The sequence below is a fragment of the Hylobates moloch genome, unplaced genomic scaffold (genome assembly GCF_009828535.3).
Source record: "Hylobates moloch isolate HMO894 unplaced genomic scaffold, HMol_V3 SCAFFOLD_8, whole genome shotgun sequence".
NCBI lineage: Eukaryota > Metazoa > Chordata > Mammalia > Primates > Hylobatidae > Hylobates > Hylobates moloch.
Genome location: NW_026652283.1, coordinates 56,541,086 through 56,557,912, shown reverse-complemented (window position 1 = coordinate 56,557,912; position 16,827 = coordinate 56,541,086). Strand labels below are relative to the sequence as shown.

At 40.1% G+C, this 16,827-nt stretch overlaps 1 protein-coding gene across 2 annotated transcripts in view; it reads left to right on the top strand.

Moving 5' to 3' along the window:
• The window catches only part of BRINP2 (BMP/retinoic acid inducible neural specific 2), a 111,648-nt gene that overhangs the window by 69,117 nt on the left and 25,704 nt on the right, over positions 1 to 16,827 (top strand). The window lies entirely within an intron of this gene.

Here is a 16,827-nt window from a genome sequence, read left to right as displayed (position 1 = left end):
TCATATGCACATTTTACTAAGTACTTTATTAACATTAATTAAAATTATCCTAGTAAGAACCCCACAAGGGTCTGCTATTTGTATACTTATATAACAGATGAGGACACTGAATTTTAGAGGGTGTCACATAACTGATAAGAGGAAGAGCCAGCACTCAACCAATAAGACAGGGAACCTGTCCATTAATGATAATTATTTAATGAAATAAATCACTGAGCCTGGGCTACTTAATGCTCTGAGAGAAACAGTGTCCCAGGTTGTCGCTGGGGCTCTTTGTCCTTCTTTCTTTAGGCATCCCAGTAGGTCTCTGAGATGCAGAAGATGGGCCTAGAAGGCTGGAGGGTGACCCATTTCCCTCAAAGACCCTGTCATTCCTTCTCTCTTTCCACAAGAGTTTTCCATCTGTGCTTAGGCTCCGGGGAACCCTGAGTGGGAGGAAGCCACAGATGGATCTTCCTGAAACAATGCACCCACAGCAAACTCTGTATGTGTTGGTTGTGCACTGCTGGTGTGTTTCTACAAGGGTGCGATGTAAACCAAATTTCTGTAAATCGAATCCTCTCCTGGAGGAACACTTAATGCCATTTCCAAGATGCAGTATCTTACTTCTTGCCTGGCCATGGCTTATAAAAATTCAGTGTTAAGTAAATCCCTACCACCTGACTTTAGAATCAGGTAGGTACTGATTTGTAAACACACATGTCCACTTGGAAATGTCTTATATTTCAAGGAGTATTTTCATAAAGCCAGAAGAAACCTTTGGTGTTGTATGCAATCTCTGCTTATTGGTCTACTTTGTAAATTTGAATTTTCTTACAGTGATGAGATTGGTGTATGCTCTGTTACAATCCCACTGGCCTTCACATCCACAGCACACTATGCACTCAGGTGAAGCAGTGAGAGAGACATAGAGGCTGAGGCCCCTGAGTATATTTTAAGATTTGTAGGTATAGCTGTGCACAGATTAGGGCTGTTACATGTTTTGGGGAAGATGCAGGAATCTGGCAGGGGTTCCCAGCCATGTCTTCTCCTCTGTACCTGTTTAATTCTCTATGATTCTGCCACCCTGCCAAGCTCTCCTCTGAGCCCAGAAGTGTGCCTCTTTCCTCCTCCTCTGCAAAGAGCAAACAAGCTCTGGATGTGACAGTGAATCAGAGTGAGTAAGAAGTCTTACTGGCTGGGCAGAAGGCGTGGTGGGAGAAAAATGAGGTAGCCAAAACCACTGCTCACCAAGTTCTTTGTTATGAGCCCCAGTGCCCTAGAGAATTCTCATTTTCCCTGTCTCCCAGGAGAGCCTCTGCCTCACTTGGGGACACACTGGTGACGAAGGAGGGATAGGAAGAAAGTCTCCTTGGGGAGTGAGTTCTCCTGGATCCACAGAGACATGTAAACACCTAATGATCCCTTGACATGAGTTACATAGTTGGTTTACTAGTAGCAGAGGTAAACTTTAGCATCATAAGCCAGCCTCTTGCTTGGCTGGTTCTGTATATGTTCTAAATTGTGAGTCTGATAAAGAGGGCATTACCCTTATTTGATCATTACATGTTGCATACATGGCCTGGAATATTACACTGTACCCTATAAATGTACAGTTATTATATGTTGATTAAAGAATAATTTTAAAACTTAAAATTCAACGAACCATCCTTAAATTAAAAAGAACAACACTAAAAAACAGGAGTAGAGAGGAAAAGAGGCTGTGAGAGTCCCTGAATGTTGGCCTGGTTCATTGAGAAACTCAGGAACAAGTGGGACTCCATAAAAGAAATGTGACTGGAGGCTAAGAATACATTATTTTGTCTTCTGCAACCACTAGGATAGACGTGTGCATGTTGGTGCCTACATATCACAGTCGGGCTAGAAGATGAAATCTGAAAACCACAGGGCTTATTAGCCTGGGACAAGAGGCCAAAGCTACACAGTGTTCGGGTGTGGAAGGAAGCTTGACAACGTGGGATGGCAAATCAGGGCTAAGTGATGCCAGAATCTGTGAGTTAGAAGGAAACTTAACATCACTTATTTCCTAGCCAGTGAAGACAACCACTCTGCAGACACTCAAGAAGGTGGTCAGTCAGTCCTAGCTTGAACAGTTCCAGCCATGAGGTGTTCACTGAAGCCAATTTTTTTTTTTTTTTTTTTGAGAGGGAGTCTCGCTCTGTCACCCAGGCTGGAGTGCAGTGGCGTGATCTCAGCTCACCGTAAACCCCGCCTCCCAGGTTCACTCCATTCTCCTGCCTCAGCCTCCCAAGTAGCTGGGACTACCGACGTCCACCACCACGCCCGGCTAAATTTTGTATTTTTAGTAGAGACGGGGTTTCACCATGTTAGCCAGGATGGTCTCGATCTCCTGATCTCGTGATCCACCCACCTCAGCCTCCCAAAGTGCTGGGATTACAGGTGTGAGCCATCGCGCCTGGCCCACTGAAGCCAATTTTTATTCAGCAGCCTAAAACATGAAGATCTTTTGGAAATCGAATCATAGTCTTTCTTCCCATAACCTTCCCTTATTAGTCCTGATTTTGCTTTCTTTTATTTCTCTAGAATAAGTCTAACTGTCTCTTCCTCACAACAGGGCTCTAGATATTTGAAAACAGTTATTACTTTCCCCAATTCCTAGACTCATTAGCACTTTGTAGCTTCCTTCCAGAGTCCTTTCCTCCTCCTTCCCCTCCTCTCGCATTCTCTTTCACAAGCTGTCCTTGCTTGTTTTTCCCCAACTCTCCCTTTCCATCTTTCTTCATAAAGAAAATACACGAAATTTATCTTGACATAAGGTTTTCTTCCTAAACCAATTCTGACTCCTAGGGAGCTTGCTTGCTTGCTCACATTTCAAAGTACTCAAGAATTTTGTCATGGATCAATATCAGTTTTTCATTTTAGAGTTTCTCAGGTCAGGCATTTCCCTCTCCCCAGACTTCTTTGACTTCTTGCTTTCTGTGCCATTGTCAAAGACTAGCGACAGTGATGCCAGGTCACAGGCACACCTCAGGACACAGGGTGACTGTTCTGGAGTTGAAATCTCAGTGCTTCGAGGAATGTTGGAAATGTGCTGGGGTTGTGTCTAGAGAATACATGTTTCTCATCCAAGTTCAAAGGATTACATCCAGCTGTTACTCAGTTTGATTTTGTATACCTAGATTTAGTTTGTGTGGTAAAATCATAGCCAGAGCTGAACTCATGAGGTCCTAATGCACATGTATCTCCTGCACTCTTTGCCATGCTTCTGGTATGAACAGCCACCTGGCTACTGTCACTCCTGCCTCTTCTCCATTCTCTCCCCATCTGAGTTTTGTGGCTTCTATCACAGAACTGTCTTTCAAATCCAGCCTCTTTTCTTTTCCCCTGGCTTCATTGCCTACCGCTTGTACTTTCCTCGCTTCTCTAATGCAACCTGCCTAAGTCCTTGTTGGTCCGTCTGTACCCAAAAAATGAAACCCAAACCCATTTTCTTAGCATAAAACTCACTTCCAAATCCATTTATTCACTATTTCAACAAATAGTCAATGAATACTGACCCTCTGCCTTTGATTGTGCCCCACCATTTCTTCCTGGTTTTCTTTTGTTCCAGTCCCAATGAACACCTCCAGATTTGCCCACAGAAGGCCCCCTTGATGTCCTGTGTCTTTCCATAACCCATTCCCTCTACCCCAAAAGCTCTTTCCATCTTCTCTGAGCTCCTTCTCACCTTCCAAACTCATCTAAATTATCATCGCCATATGAAGTCTTCTTTGACTCCTGTAAGAGTTAGTTACTCCTACCTATGATTCCCCATCAGTTTGTTCATATTTTTACCATACGAACTTATTTTTGTGCACTTGTTTATTTCTCTTTGCTCTTCACTAGGCTCTGAGCTCCTTCAGGCAAAGAACATGCCATATTTCACCTTTATATCTCCTGACCCCAGCACCATGTCTGCCACACATAAGGGCATAATAAGAGGATGAAACCATTCAGTAGAAGTAGGATGTTCTAGGATGAAATTAGATGAAGGCATAAACAAGTGGTTGAGACTCAAGGCTCTAGAATCAGACTGATTGGGTTAAATTGCAGTTTAAATTGCAGAATCAGACGGACTGGGTTAAACTGCAGTTCTGCTGCTTTTAGTTGTGTAAATTATTTTGCATCTCTGAGCCTCATTTTTTTCTCACTAGTAATATTGGTGGAATAATAGTACTTTCTTTATAGGATTATTTGGTGATAACTGAAAACAGAGATTTGGTTTATTTCTAGCTAAATGCTTATTCTTTTTGTGAGGGGTCGCCCATTAGTAAATATGAAAAAAAAAAAGAATGAGAAATCTAGAGAAGAGTACAGGGAGAAAATAAAGAGAGATTAATTGTGAAAGAAGAAAGAACAGGTAGTCTTACTCTAGCAGACTCACTTTATGCATGGAATGCTGTACATTAATCAGATTTATCACTTACAGTCTACACACTGCTCTCCTTAACTATAGCTTGAGTTAATCTAGCCACTGATTTTATAGTTATAGATAGTTCAAAATAAATCATTAACAGTGACAGGTATTCTCCCCGTAGAGCATGACTCACAAACCAAGATCCCACAGCATAAAAGACAAGGCCTCAAGACCAACACCATCTCCCCCTAGACCCAACAAGCAAGAAGAAGGGAGACCACATGCAGGATTGTTGCTGAGCTGAGAAGAAATGGGAGCATGGCTGCTTGACCACAGGGACAATAAAAACAGTAATTGAACCCTTATTCAGCTAGGCAATACAGTTAAGAGATCAAGAGCCAAGATTGTTTCATCAGGCTAGAATATTGGATAGATACAATCAAGACAGTATTAGTCAAAGTAGGGTAACTGCTGAAACAAACAGTCCTCAAATCTGAGTGACTTAATGAAAGTTTATGTTTTTGCTCATGTCACACTCCAATACAATTTATGAGAGACTTCACGAAATCATTTAGGACCAAGACTCCTTCTACCTCATCACTCTCCCATTTCTTAGGGCCTCAGATTCCTGGATCCTGGTAGACAAGGGAAGAGAAAGAGCATGAAGGATTTCCTGAGAGGTTTGATGGACTAGACCTGGACTCATATTCCACTGTAGAATTCAGTCACATGGCTATGTTTAAATGCAGAGGAAGCTGCGAGGGTGGGGGTGGGAAATTGTCCATCTGTGAGCCCAGGAGGAAAATGGAAACATCTTTGGAAACAACTTTCCAGCCTCTGCCACAAGGAGTGGAATGCAAAAAGAGGGTGAAATGTAAAGCCCTAAACTGAAGTTAAAAATGTCAATGTCACAAATATAAGAGACCTGATTTGGCTGTGATACTTGTGAAAAAAAATTCTGGGGCTGGAAAGAAATATAGGATACTGGCTGATGATATGATTATGGTTAGCAAAGAATATTTTTGTCTTTAAAAATATGAATGTAATATTCAACTGCATTAATAAAGAAAATATATATAGCAGCAACAGCATAGACTGCCTTCACCTCTTACTTATCTTTGTGTCCTTGTGTGTGTCCTAAATTATCTGAGCCTCAACAAGCTTAGCTATAAAATAGGACTAAAGCTTGTGGTGTGTGTCATTTAATTATTGCTACAATGATGCATACAGAAAACAACAAAATTCAGTAGCCTGTCCTCCCAGCTACTCGGGAGGCTGAGGCAGGAGAATTGCTTAAACCTGGGAGACAGAGGCTACAGTGAGCCGAGATCATGCCACTACACTACAGCCTGGGTGACAGAGTGAGACTCCATCTCAAAAAAATAAAATAAAAACAAAATTTATTCTTACTCACGCATATGCAGGTTCTCTGGGTTAGCTTTGCTTCATGCTGCAGGTCTGCAAGGAGGCCATCAGGTGTTTCTTTTAGCGGTGTTTATTCTGGGGCCCAGGCTAAAACAGAAGCACCTGCAGTACCTGGAGGAAACAGTTCTCATAGTAAGCGCAGAAATGCAAGATAGAGAGTAGAAATATGCAGTATCTATTGAGGTCTTGGCCCCAAATCAGCACACAGTCACTTCTGCCCTCATTCCTTTGTCCAAAGCAAAGTCACAAAGCCAAACCCAATATCACTGAGGGAGGGAAATAAGCTCCCTCCTCACAAGTGAGTGATATTGCAAAGTAACATGTCAAAGGGCATTCTAATACTGGCGAGAATGATGATTCAATCACACTGACATCTGTAAGATTATAGTGACAATTTAAAAATATATAAAGCATTTACTTCCATTCCTAGAAACAGAGGGTCTCACTAATAACTGAAACTATGATAATGGTCATAGTGATGGTGATAATGATGTATTCAGATCTTGTATCCTAACGTACTCTCAGTGGCTCAGAATATATCTACCGGATTGTGTTCAATTTTGGTTTCCATCTTTAAAAAGAAATAACATTGACAAGCTAGATTGCAAGCAGAAAAGGTTGAGCATGTAGGCCTAGGAATCTGGAAACTGTGTTGAAGGAACTAAAACTATTTAGTCCAAAGAAGAATGGCCTATATAAAAATTAAATGCACCAAAATACCAGAGGGGCTATTTCTTTGCAAAAGGAATAAACTTGTAGAATAATGGAAGGAATTACCAGTCTGTGGGAATTCTCTGGGAGTCAAGTAAATAAAGGAAGCTCATGAAGACATTTGATGGGAGAAGCGTCGCATGGGCCACTTGCTGAGCAAAGACAAGCATAATGGGAGGCAGATAGTGGTGAACAGAGCCATGCTCTCCACAGTTGAGCAGATGAGATGCTGGGCAGCAGTTTGGGATGTCAGGAAAGATCTAACAGTTTGTGCCTGGGAAGACACAGGTCTCAGCTCCCTCTTCAATTCCTTCTGGTCACACAGATTCACTGGGCCCTCATTCCAGTGGGTCTGTTGTCTTTCATGTTGATTCCATAAACACACCACTCTCAGTGCCCTCCCTATGTCCCCAAGCCCCACCAGGGCAATGTGAGAATAGCCAAACAGTAATCTCCTCCTCTTCCTTTAAGCTTGACTCTCCCCTCCCCCATTTCTCCCAATCAGCCTTAATTAAACTGTTTGAAAGCTGCAGCTTGATTTTAATTAGGGCAGAATTGGGAAGATTAGAATGAAATTGGCCAATCATTGTTTACGGGCCGTTGTTGGAGAACACAGCAGGCTGCTAAATTACCTCCATGCCAGGCTTCTTGAATTCTCCCAGACAGTGAAAAGATGGAGAGCACCAGGACATCAGAGAAGAGATGGCCTCATTTCTGCTCTTGAGTCTCTAAGAGTTACAAGGGCCGAGATATTACTTAACCAAACGACTCCTGGACTGAAGCCTTCCTGCCTGGGGATCTCTCCCAGCCACAGTGGTAAACAAGGCAAAAGAATTACCTGGGAAGTATGACAAAGATGGACAGTACTCCCTGAGCTTGAACACAGGTCACAGACAAAGGCAGAAAATCATTGGTAGTATGGTCTAAGTTCTAGTCAAACTCTACCACTAGTCAACTGAGACTTGGGGCAATCATTTCTCTCAGTTTCTCTGTCTCCTCATGTGTTAACATGTAAAAGCTTAATAGTTGATTAGTGATATTTTCTCTCCCTTTCTCCCAAGGTCCCTGTATAGATAAAATAAGCATGTGTAAAAATTGTGTGTGAAAAAACAGTTTGGATATCAAGACAACTATTTGGAGAATAATAGCCTAGTCCCTTTCAGCACTGTAGTCCTTTTGAGCAATAAAAGTTAGAGGAGGTGCCCCCAAAAGAGAGACTACTGGAAATAGATCAGGAGGGCCAAAGAATAGAGGTCAATGTCCCTACCATGATAGCTGACTGCTTCTGTCATTGTTTGCAAAGTGGGTTCCATCACTGCTTTAAGACTTCCCCCCAATCTCTCAGGAAAGCACTATACCAATATATGGGATTATGGTTTTTATTATCATTTCTTTTTATAGCTCAGATTAATCATGTCTTATTCATTATAGCAGTAAAGTCTCTAATAGCCAAGTACATCACAGTAATCTGTTGTTGAGATAGAAATCTCCTGGTCATGTGATGTGTCTGGAAATACTGCCTCTGTATTGGAGCCAAAGTATGATATATCCTTAAGCCCCTAAAATGTCCAGCTTGATAGAGAATGTGAAACTATTATAGCTGAGTCACTGGGTAAAAAACTGGCATCACTCAGTGTACATGTTGGCTTTGGCTATTCTTGTTCATGTGAGTTTTTCAAGATGAAAAATGTGAGTCCTATGAAAAAGACAAAATGGTGATGTCATTGCTTGGTGGATTGAGTTCTGTGTTAGGAGCAGTAGCCCTGGAATGTGAGGTATATTGATAGAAAGATGAAGAAAGAGAAGGCTTCCTGAGTCTGAAATTCTTTAGGAAAATCAGCGATGTGACACTCAGTGGTACTTAATGAGTTTCCTCTGTTCAATTGGCAAGTCTCAAGCTAATTGTGGAAAGGCAAATCTCCAAGACAAAGGCTCTGAGAACAAAGACAGTTGAACTTACCCAGAACTGGTCGGTATGTGAGAAAATTTCCCATGGGTCATTGGTTGACAGTTGAAGTAGACAAAGTCAAGTCCCAGGAAAAATGACAAGAAAACTATGTCCTTGGCTTAAGGCCAGTCTATCTCTTTTGCTCTAGAGTTCTTAAATATTTTATTCAATAACATGTCCTGTGTTTACCTTCATTTTTCAGGGAAAACCAGTTTGGTTCATATCATGACAGCTGTTTGGAGAATAATAGCCCAGTCTTTTTCAGCACTGCAGTCCTTTTGAGCACTAAAAGTTGGAGGGGGTGCCCCAAAAAGATAGATCACTGGAAATAGATCAGGAGGGCCAAAGAATAGAGGTCAATGTCCTTACCCTGACAGCCCACTCCTTCTGTCATTGCTTGCAAAACAGGTTCCGTGGTTGCCTTAAGACTTCCCCCACAGTATCTCAATTCTGAGAAACGCAGAATAGTGAGCAGGCGGTGATTGGTTGGCTCTGCTGGAAGCAGCATTGATTTCCTTCTCAGTAAACCCAGCCTGGAGTCTAATGCAGGAGGAACAAATGTCTCCTAGTATGCAGGGGCACACTGACACCAGGATAGGTTGGTGCCAAGCCTGCAGGGGTGCCACGATGGAGGGGGGCGGATAGAGCTGCACACTTAGGATACAGGGATGTGACTTGCCAAATGACAGCCCTATCTGTGGACTTGGAAATGGGCCGGAACATGCTTCCCCCGCAGAGGTGGAAAGATGAAAGATCTATTAAAAAACTGGTAACAGAATAATCCGGCTGTTCGTGTGAAGTTATAGCACAACCACCCACATTGTAGGCTACAGTATTCATTACAGGTTGAGTATCACTTATCCAAATAATTTTGGGTACCAGAAATATTTTGAATTTTTTTTCATATTTTAGAATATTTGCATTATACTAGATCAGCATCTCTAATCTGAAAATATGAAATTCTAAATGTTCCAGTGAGTGTTCCCTTTGAGAATCATGTTGATGCTCAAAAAGTTTTGGATTTTGGAACATTTTAGATTTCAGATTTACAGATTAGGGACACTCAACCTGTACTTCTAGATTTCAGCTTCACTGAGGTACAGTGTGTGTGTGTGTGTGTGTGTGTGTGCGCGTGCACGTGCATGGGTGTGTGTGTGTGTATGTATTTTTTTTTAAATACTCTCCCCCTTAAGGCTGCATAGGGAGGGAGGCTTCATAGGTAGTGACTCTTCACAGGGGCCAGGTCAATGTTCTCAGTTTATGAGCCTGGAAAGTGGTGCTTCTGTGTGCAGCTGTTGGAAACAGCACCTAGGCTGGAAGACCCCAGCTGTGCTCTTTCTGAGCCTTTCATCTTCAGGCACGAGACCCTGCAGGGGGGATTCTTGCTGGGAGATTTCTTGTTGACCTTGTGTAACATAGTGCTGCAGGTGGCTGCTGACATAAGAATCAGTAGCTTGAGTCAGAGGCAGCACTTTTTATTTACATCTTTTGAATTAGGAACATTTGTAGCCATTTAGTATTCTCATCGGAGACCCTTTTGCTTCAAACCCAGAGCTGGCCCAGTCTCAAAACACTGCTGAAGCTCCTGTGCCTGAGATCTGGCATGGCTGTGGTTCAACTCTCCTATTGCAGGGCCCCTTTGGATTTTGGGGAAATCCCTAAACTCATGTACAACCAGAAGCATCGTTTTTTGGCAATCTGGACCACTAGTATTATGCAATTTGGGGTAAAGATAACTACAATTACTCCAGCACTGATTATTTAGATATCATTATATCTAAAATATTCTGAGTGCCGGTATGCTTGGCTGATTTAACACATTGGCTTATACCTTCCAGGCTGGGTTATCCCTTTCATGAACATTGTTTTGTTTTTTATTAATGATTTTATGTGTATGTTCACCCTTTCATGGAAATACAACTTGTTCACTCTAGGCTAACCTAAAGCATGCTAGAGGAAGATGGAAAATGGACTGAATTTTTGTTAATTATAGCAGTTTACTGAAGTACCCTTTATATGTGCAATGTGAATGCATTTTACAGGCAAAGTCCACAGGGAAGAGCTCTCTTTACCCTTTGGCTCAACCTGTCAGCCCTGAATGCAGGGGCCACTCCTATTCTAAAGACACTTTACACAGGGACTATAGGGCTGTTAGAAATATTTGCTTTCTGAGACTGTTTACGGTGTAACAAACACAGTGGGAGAAGATTTTAGGAGAAATGGCTAAATTGAAATGGAGATTTACTTGATATCTTAATTGAAACAAAGATGATGGCTTAATTGAAGCAGTGTGTGTTAATATAATTGCTATATAGAAAACATCCTTTTCTTAGTTTAAAAAAAGAGCTTTGATTATTCTATTACTGGGGGGAAAAACTGCTAAATGAAAAATCGGAAATGAACATTTCTTCTTTGAATAGCTCAGGCTGCCTTCCAGTATTGCCTCTAAGGTTTGCAGATGCTGGAAAGAACCAGGTTAATAAGTTCTGTAAGCACATTTTTACCACTTTCTGGCTCAAACACCACTCACAGATGTTTCTCCATTATTTTGGTTCCATGAAGGGCCCCAAAGGGCAAGGAAGAAACTTTTTGGGGTAGAAGAGAAACCACTGGGAGCCCTTAAAGTCTGACCCTTTCTGTGGCTGAGTACTTACGCCTAATGTTTCTTTTTTGAGACAGGAGTCTTGCTATTTTTCTCAGGCTGGACTCGAACTCCTGGGCTCAAATGATCCTTCCACCTCAGCCTTCTGAGTAACTGGGACTACAGGCACTAGCCAACATGCCCACTGGAGCCTAATTCTGAGTTGATAGCCCTCTATAGTTTGTGATGAAAGTAGATTTGGGCTTTTTTGTTTGTTTTTTGTTCTTTGGCAAATGTTGCCCACTTGTATGCATTCTTTTTTTGTTTGTTTGTTTGTTTGAGAAGGAGTCTTGCCCTGTTGCCCAGGCTGGAGTGCAGTGGCACAATCTCGGCTCACTCCAACCTCCACCTCCCAGGTTCAAACGATTCTCCTGCCTCAGCCTTCTGAGTAGCTGGGATTACAGGCACCTGCCACTGCACCCAGCTGATTTTTGTATTTTTAGTAGAGACCGGGTTTCACCATCTTGGCCAGGCTGGTCTCAAACTCCTGACCTTGTGATCCACCCACCTCGGCCTCCCAAAGTGCTGGGATTACAGGTATGAGCCACGGCGCCCAGCTGCCACTTGTATGCATTCTTATGGATTCTTTCTCCAGTGAAATTCTCCAAATATAGTCCCTATACTTATAGTTCTTATATGGCACCATTGAAACTCCCTCTCCCTACATGCACACACTTCTACTCCATAGCACAGTTGTTCCTTAGAGTTTCACAGGTGGAGGTAGTATACCCTAGTGGTAAAGACTGTGTGTACTGGAGTCAGACAGTCTGTGTTTAAATCCTGACCTTGCCACCTACTGGCTTTTAACTACTGGGCAAATTAACTTATTTGTACTTCAATCTCATCATCTATAAAATGAAGATAATTATATTTTCCCCCTTATATGGTGTTTTGGATATAATATTAACTAATCCTTGTAAGATGCTTGGAATGCCTATCACATACTAAAAATTCATTAAATGTTAGCCATTATTTTTTATTATTTGCTCATAAAAAGCTTCCTTAGTATCATTCCTTTTTCTAGGCCATTCATTATTCTGTGTTATGATTTCTTTAGCAGCCACGGGAGCTGGACTTAGGCCTTTATCTGTGATTCCTCCCACGTACTCTCTGTATGGACTTGGCTTTTTGAGGCATCTCAATTTCTTCTCCTGCAAATCGGCAGGTTAAAACTGGCTTAATCCGGGAACATTTTGCTGTGGTGTAAATGTTATGCTATGTTTTGAATATACAGTTGATCCATGTTTTGTGTAGAAAATGTAAAAAGTGGAATGTTCTGGGCAATAAACATATTTGTGTTAAAGGATACTAAACACCACAAAAAAATTAGAATGCAATGAAATACACTTAACACTTAACCTTATCTACTCAAAGGAAAACAGTGCTATAGAAACAGCAGTATGATATTGGCCTGGGTTTTAAGCACAACTCTGTCATTTAGTAACTGTGTGACTTCATCCACACTACTTTCTTAATCTCTCTGGGTCTAAGTTGTGACTATTGTCACCGCCATCATACTTGCTGTTAATAGCATAGAAGGAGGGTCAGGACACTAGTTTTTTTGTTCTGGTTCTATTATCAACTGGCTTTATTGCTTCAGGTAAACCACTTACCCTTTCTGTTTTATGAGAAACATGAGGAAACTAGAGGATACTAGTTCCCATCCAGACCCAGTGTCTGACTGGGCCAGACAACTGACTACCAATTTTTATTTATTATATATAATTATAGTGGGGCCCACCTCTATGCTAAGTTGGCCTTTCCTTTCTGTGAGGGGCTTTGACCATAAGAAACTATGGAAATTGTAATAATGTCTTTTTCCCCTAGCAATCTAGAAAAATAATAGGTTAGAAATTATTAGTTAATGAAGTCTAGACATGCCGTATCCCAAAGCAAGGGAGCTGGGTTTGATGACCCTAAGGTTTTTTGTTTGTTTGCTTTTAGTAATCTGATTTTATGATTCATCAATGTAATTATCTACTAACCAGTGAGAGGATTCTCTTTTCCATCCAGCCAATTAGAGATGAGATTAGGCAACTGTTCTTTACCCTGCAGTGGGGTTTGGGATAGAAAATACTTTTGACAAATACTCTGTACTTTAAGTTTAGCACTTGCTGCACAAAGGAAATAACTGACAATATATTATTATGAACTTACCTGCTTAGATAAATAAAGCTACACAGTGGGAATTTTGAAGACTTTGTTGGAACCATGAATTATTAGTCACCCGCTTTTCTTTGTTTCCCTAGTAACATTTGACACATGCTCCTCTCTCAGTCTCTACAGTTAGATGGTGGGATTTATGCCTCAAATGTGGCATGGATTTTTATTTATTCATGTATTTATAATTTTAATTTTAAAAATTTCGTTCATAATTGACATATCCGGCACAACAGTGTATTGGTGTGATGTTTCAATACATGCATACACTGAATAATGATCAAATCAGGGTAGTTAGCATATACATCACCTCAAACATCTATCATTTCTTTGTGGTGATAACTTTCAAGATGCTTTTTTCTAGTTACTTAAAATCTACAGTACATTATTATTAGCCATAGTCACCCTACTATGTAATAGAGCACAGAACTTATTCTTCCTAACTGTAACTTTGTATCTGTTAACCAAGCTCTCCCCATCTCCCTTTCCCACTACCCTTCCTAGTCTCTGGTAACCACTGTTCTACTCTCTAATTCCACAAGATCAACTTTTTTAGACTCTACATATGAGTGAGGTTATGTGGTATTTGTCTTTCTATGCTTGGCTTATTTCACTTAACATTATTCCTCCAGGTTCAACCATCTTGCTGCAAATGATAGGATTTCATTCTTTTCACAGCTGAATAGTATTTCATTGTGTATGTCATCAGTTTATGTACATTTAGGTGGATTCCATATTTTGGTTGTTTTGAATGGTGCTGCAATAAACATAAGGGTGCAGATATCTCTTTGATATACTAATTTCAGTTCCTTTGAATATGTACCTAGTAGTGAGATTTCTAGATCATATGGTAGTTCTATTTTTAGTTTTCTGAGGAATTTTCATGCTGTTTTCATAATGACTGCACTAATTTACACTCCCACCAACAGTGTATTAGAGTTCCCCTTTCTCTGCATCCTGACCAGCGTTTGTTATTTTCTGTCTTTTTGATAACAGCCATTCTAACTAGGGTGAAGTGACATCTCACTGTGCATTTGATTTGTATTTCCCTGATGATTAGCGATGTTGAGCATTTTATCATATACCTGCTGGCCATTTTTATGTATTCTTTTGAAAAATGTCTATTCAAGTCTTTTGCCCATTAAAAAAATTGTTCTTTTGCTATTAAGTTATTTGAATTCTTTACATATTCTGGATATTAACCTCTTATTGGACTCATAGTTTGCGAATATTTTCTTCAGTTCTGTAGGTTGTCTCCTCACTCTGTTGCTTCCTTTGCTATGCAGGAGCTTTTCAGTTTGATGAAATCCCATTTGTTTATTTTGGCTTTTGTTGCCTGTGCTTTTGAGTTCTTATCCAAAAAATCTTGCCCACATCAATGTCATAAAGCTTTTCCCCTAAACTTTATTCTGTTAGTTTTATAGTTTTGAGTCTTACATTTAAGTCTTTCCTTCATTTTAAGCTGATTTTTGTACACGGTGAAAGATAGTTTTATTCTTCTGCATGCGGATGTTATGTTTTTTCAGCACCACTTATTAAAGATATTCTCCTTTCCCCAATGTGTGTTCCTGGCACCTTTGTCAAAAATCTATTTATTTATTTTTAATTATTTTATTTTTATGCAACTCTGTCATTTGCATTTCATGGACATTTGGGGAAGGTTAGACCAAGGTTTGGCACCGTTATGATGAGCAGATTTGGGATGGGTGAAGAGGGTGTAAACACTTTACATTTTGTTGCTTCCTAAGGCAGTGGAGCTGGTTCTTACCAGTATAATTTGGGGGACAATGGAAAATTCATTTCTTATTAATGGATATGATTCTTTAAATTTCATCCGAACACAAAGATTTATAAATCTGTCCCCTTTAAAATGCAAACATTCCAATGAGGAGCAAAGCTTGAAAATTAAAATCTTCAACAGGATTAGAAAGGAACAACTTTGCCATCTTCTAGAATAAGGCTTCTCAAAATGTGGATCCTCTTGGTCTATTTCAGAGTGTTCATGTTGACATTTGCACTGAAGGTACAAAATAAAACTGCTGGTACTTTAATTTGAATAAAAGCAGTCATACCACATAACGCTAAGAGTCATGTATTCTTCATCATTACATACTTGCACCTAAACACATAAGCACACATGCATGCACACATACACACAAACACACACACACACACACACACACACACACAATCTTCACTTAAGAATGTACTTAAAGCAGTAACATTTATTTTATTAAATCCTGCCCCTTGGGTACACGTGTTTTTAATATTCTGTAAGATGAAATGGGAAGTGCACATAAAGCAAATCTGAGGCTACTTAAGTACTATAATTGTCTCAAGGAAAAATACTTTTGTGGTTGAGTTGCAAGCTGAACTAGCCACTTTTTTCATGGAACTCCATTTTTTCTTGAAAGCACAAGCAACAAATTATGATTATTCAGACTTGAGTGTCTGGCAAGTGTTTCTCAAAAAAAAAAAAAAAAATTAATTAAGCCAGCCTCTGCAAGGAAAACAACTGACAGTATTTGTTGCCAATAATAAAATTTAAGCTTTTAAATGAAAATTCAAATTTTAGAAAGCTTGCATTCATCCTCATGAACTTGACATTTTCCTAATATTTAAAGACTTTGAAGAGATTGTTTGTGATATTAAATAGTGAGATGTTTTAATATTATATAATGAAAAGTGTCAAAATGTGGAAGATCTGCATAACTCGGTGACCTGATATTTTCCAGATGACCAACACATGATGTTACAACATTATGCAGGATAAAAAGATCCATTCAAATTACAATATAGAACACTGGATGTAATGTAACAAAGCATGAAAAGTTCACTGATATGATTTCAGATTCCATATTGTAACTAACCTTTAAGAAACTACCATCTGTTTAGTTTAGTGTAGTACCAAAGATGAAAATCCACAATTATGAAAACAGATTGAATGTAGAAGCAAATATGAGAGTGCAGCTCTTTTCTGCTAAGCCTGGTATTAAAGAGATTTGCAAACATGCAAAGCCATGCCACTCTCCTTGCCAAATTTGTTTTGTTTCAGGACATACAGTTGTCATGAAAATGTTGTTATATGTAATGGGTTTATTAATGTTATCTCTAAATGAAATAACAAATAAGTGTTGATTTTCTCGGTTTTAATTTCTAAAGTGGCAAATCTCAATAGCTCTAAGCCACATGTACGAATATGGGGATTCAATAATTTTTAACAGTATGAAGGGGATCAGAGATCAAAACGTGAGGGCAGTGGTTCTAGAGCAAGCTTCCTGACTTCACAGGTGACTAACTGAGGCCATGAGTGGTGATGTGACTCATTCACTGTAAGACAACTGTGATTAGATCACATCTTTGCAAACCACTGTTCCAATGTTTGTTTTTTCTACTACTTGACACTGTAAACCATGACTTCATGTGAATAAGCTAATCAACTACTGTCTGATGAGAAAGTTGGCTGGGAGAGGCTCTGATGGAGGTCAGTGGAGACTGAGCTTTCTTACAGCATGTGAATGACAGGCCAGGTGAGAGGCTAAGGGGCCTCTTCCAGGCTCTGGGCACCTCCAGCTGAGGGGATGT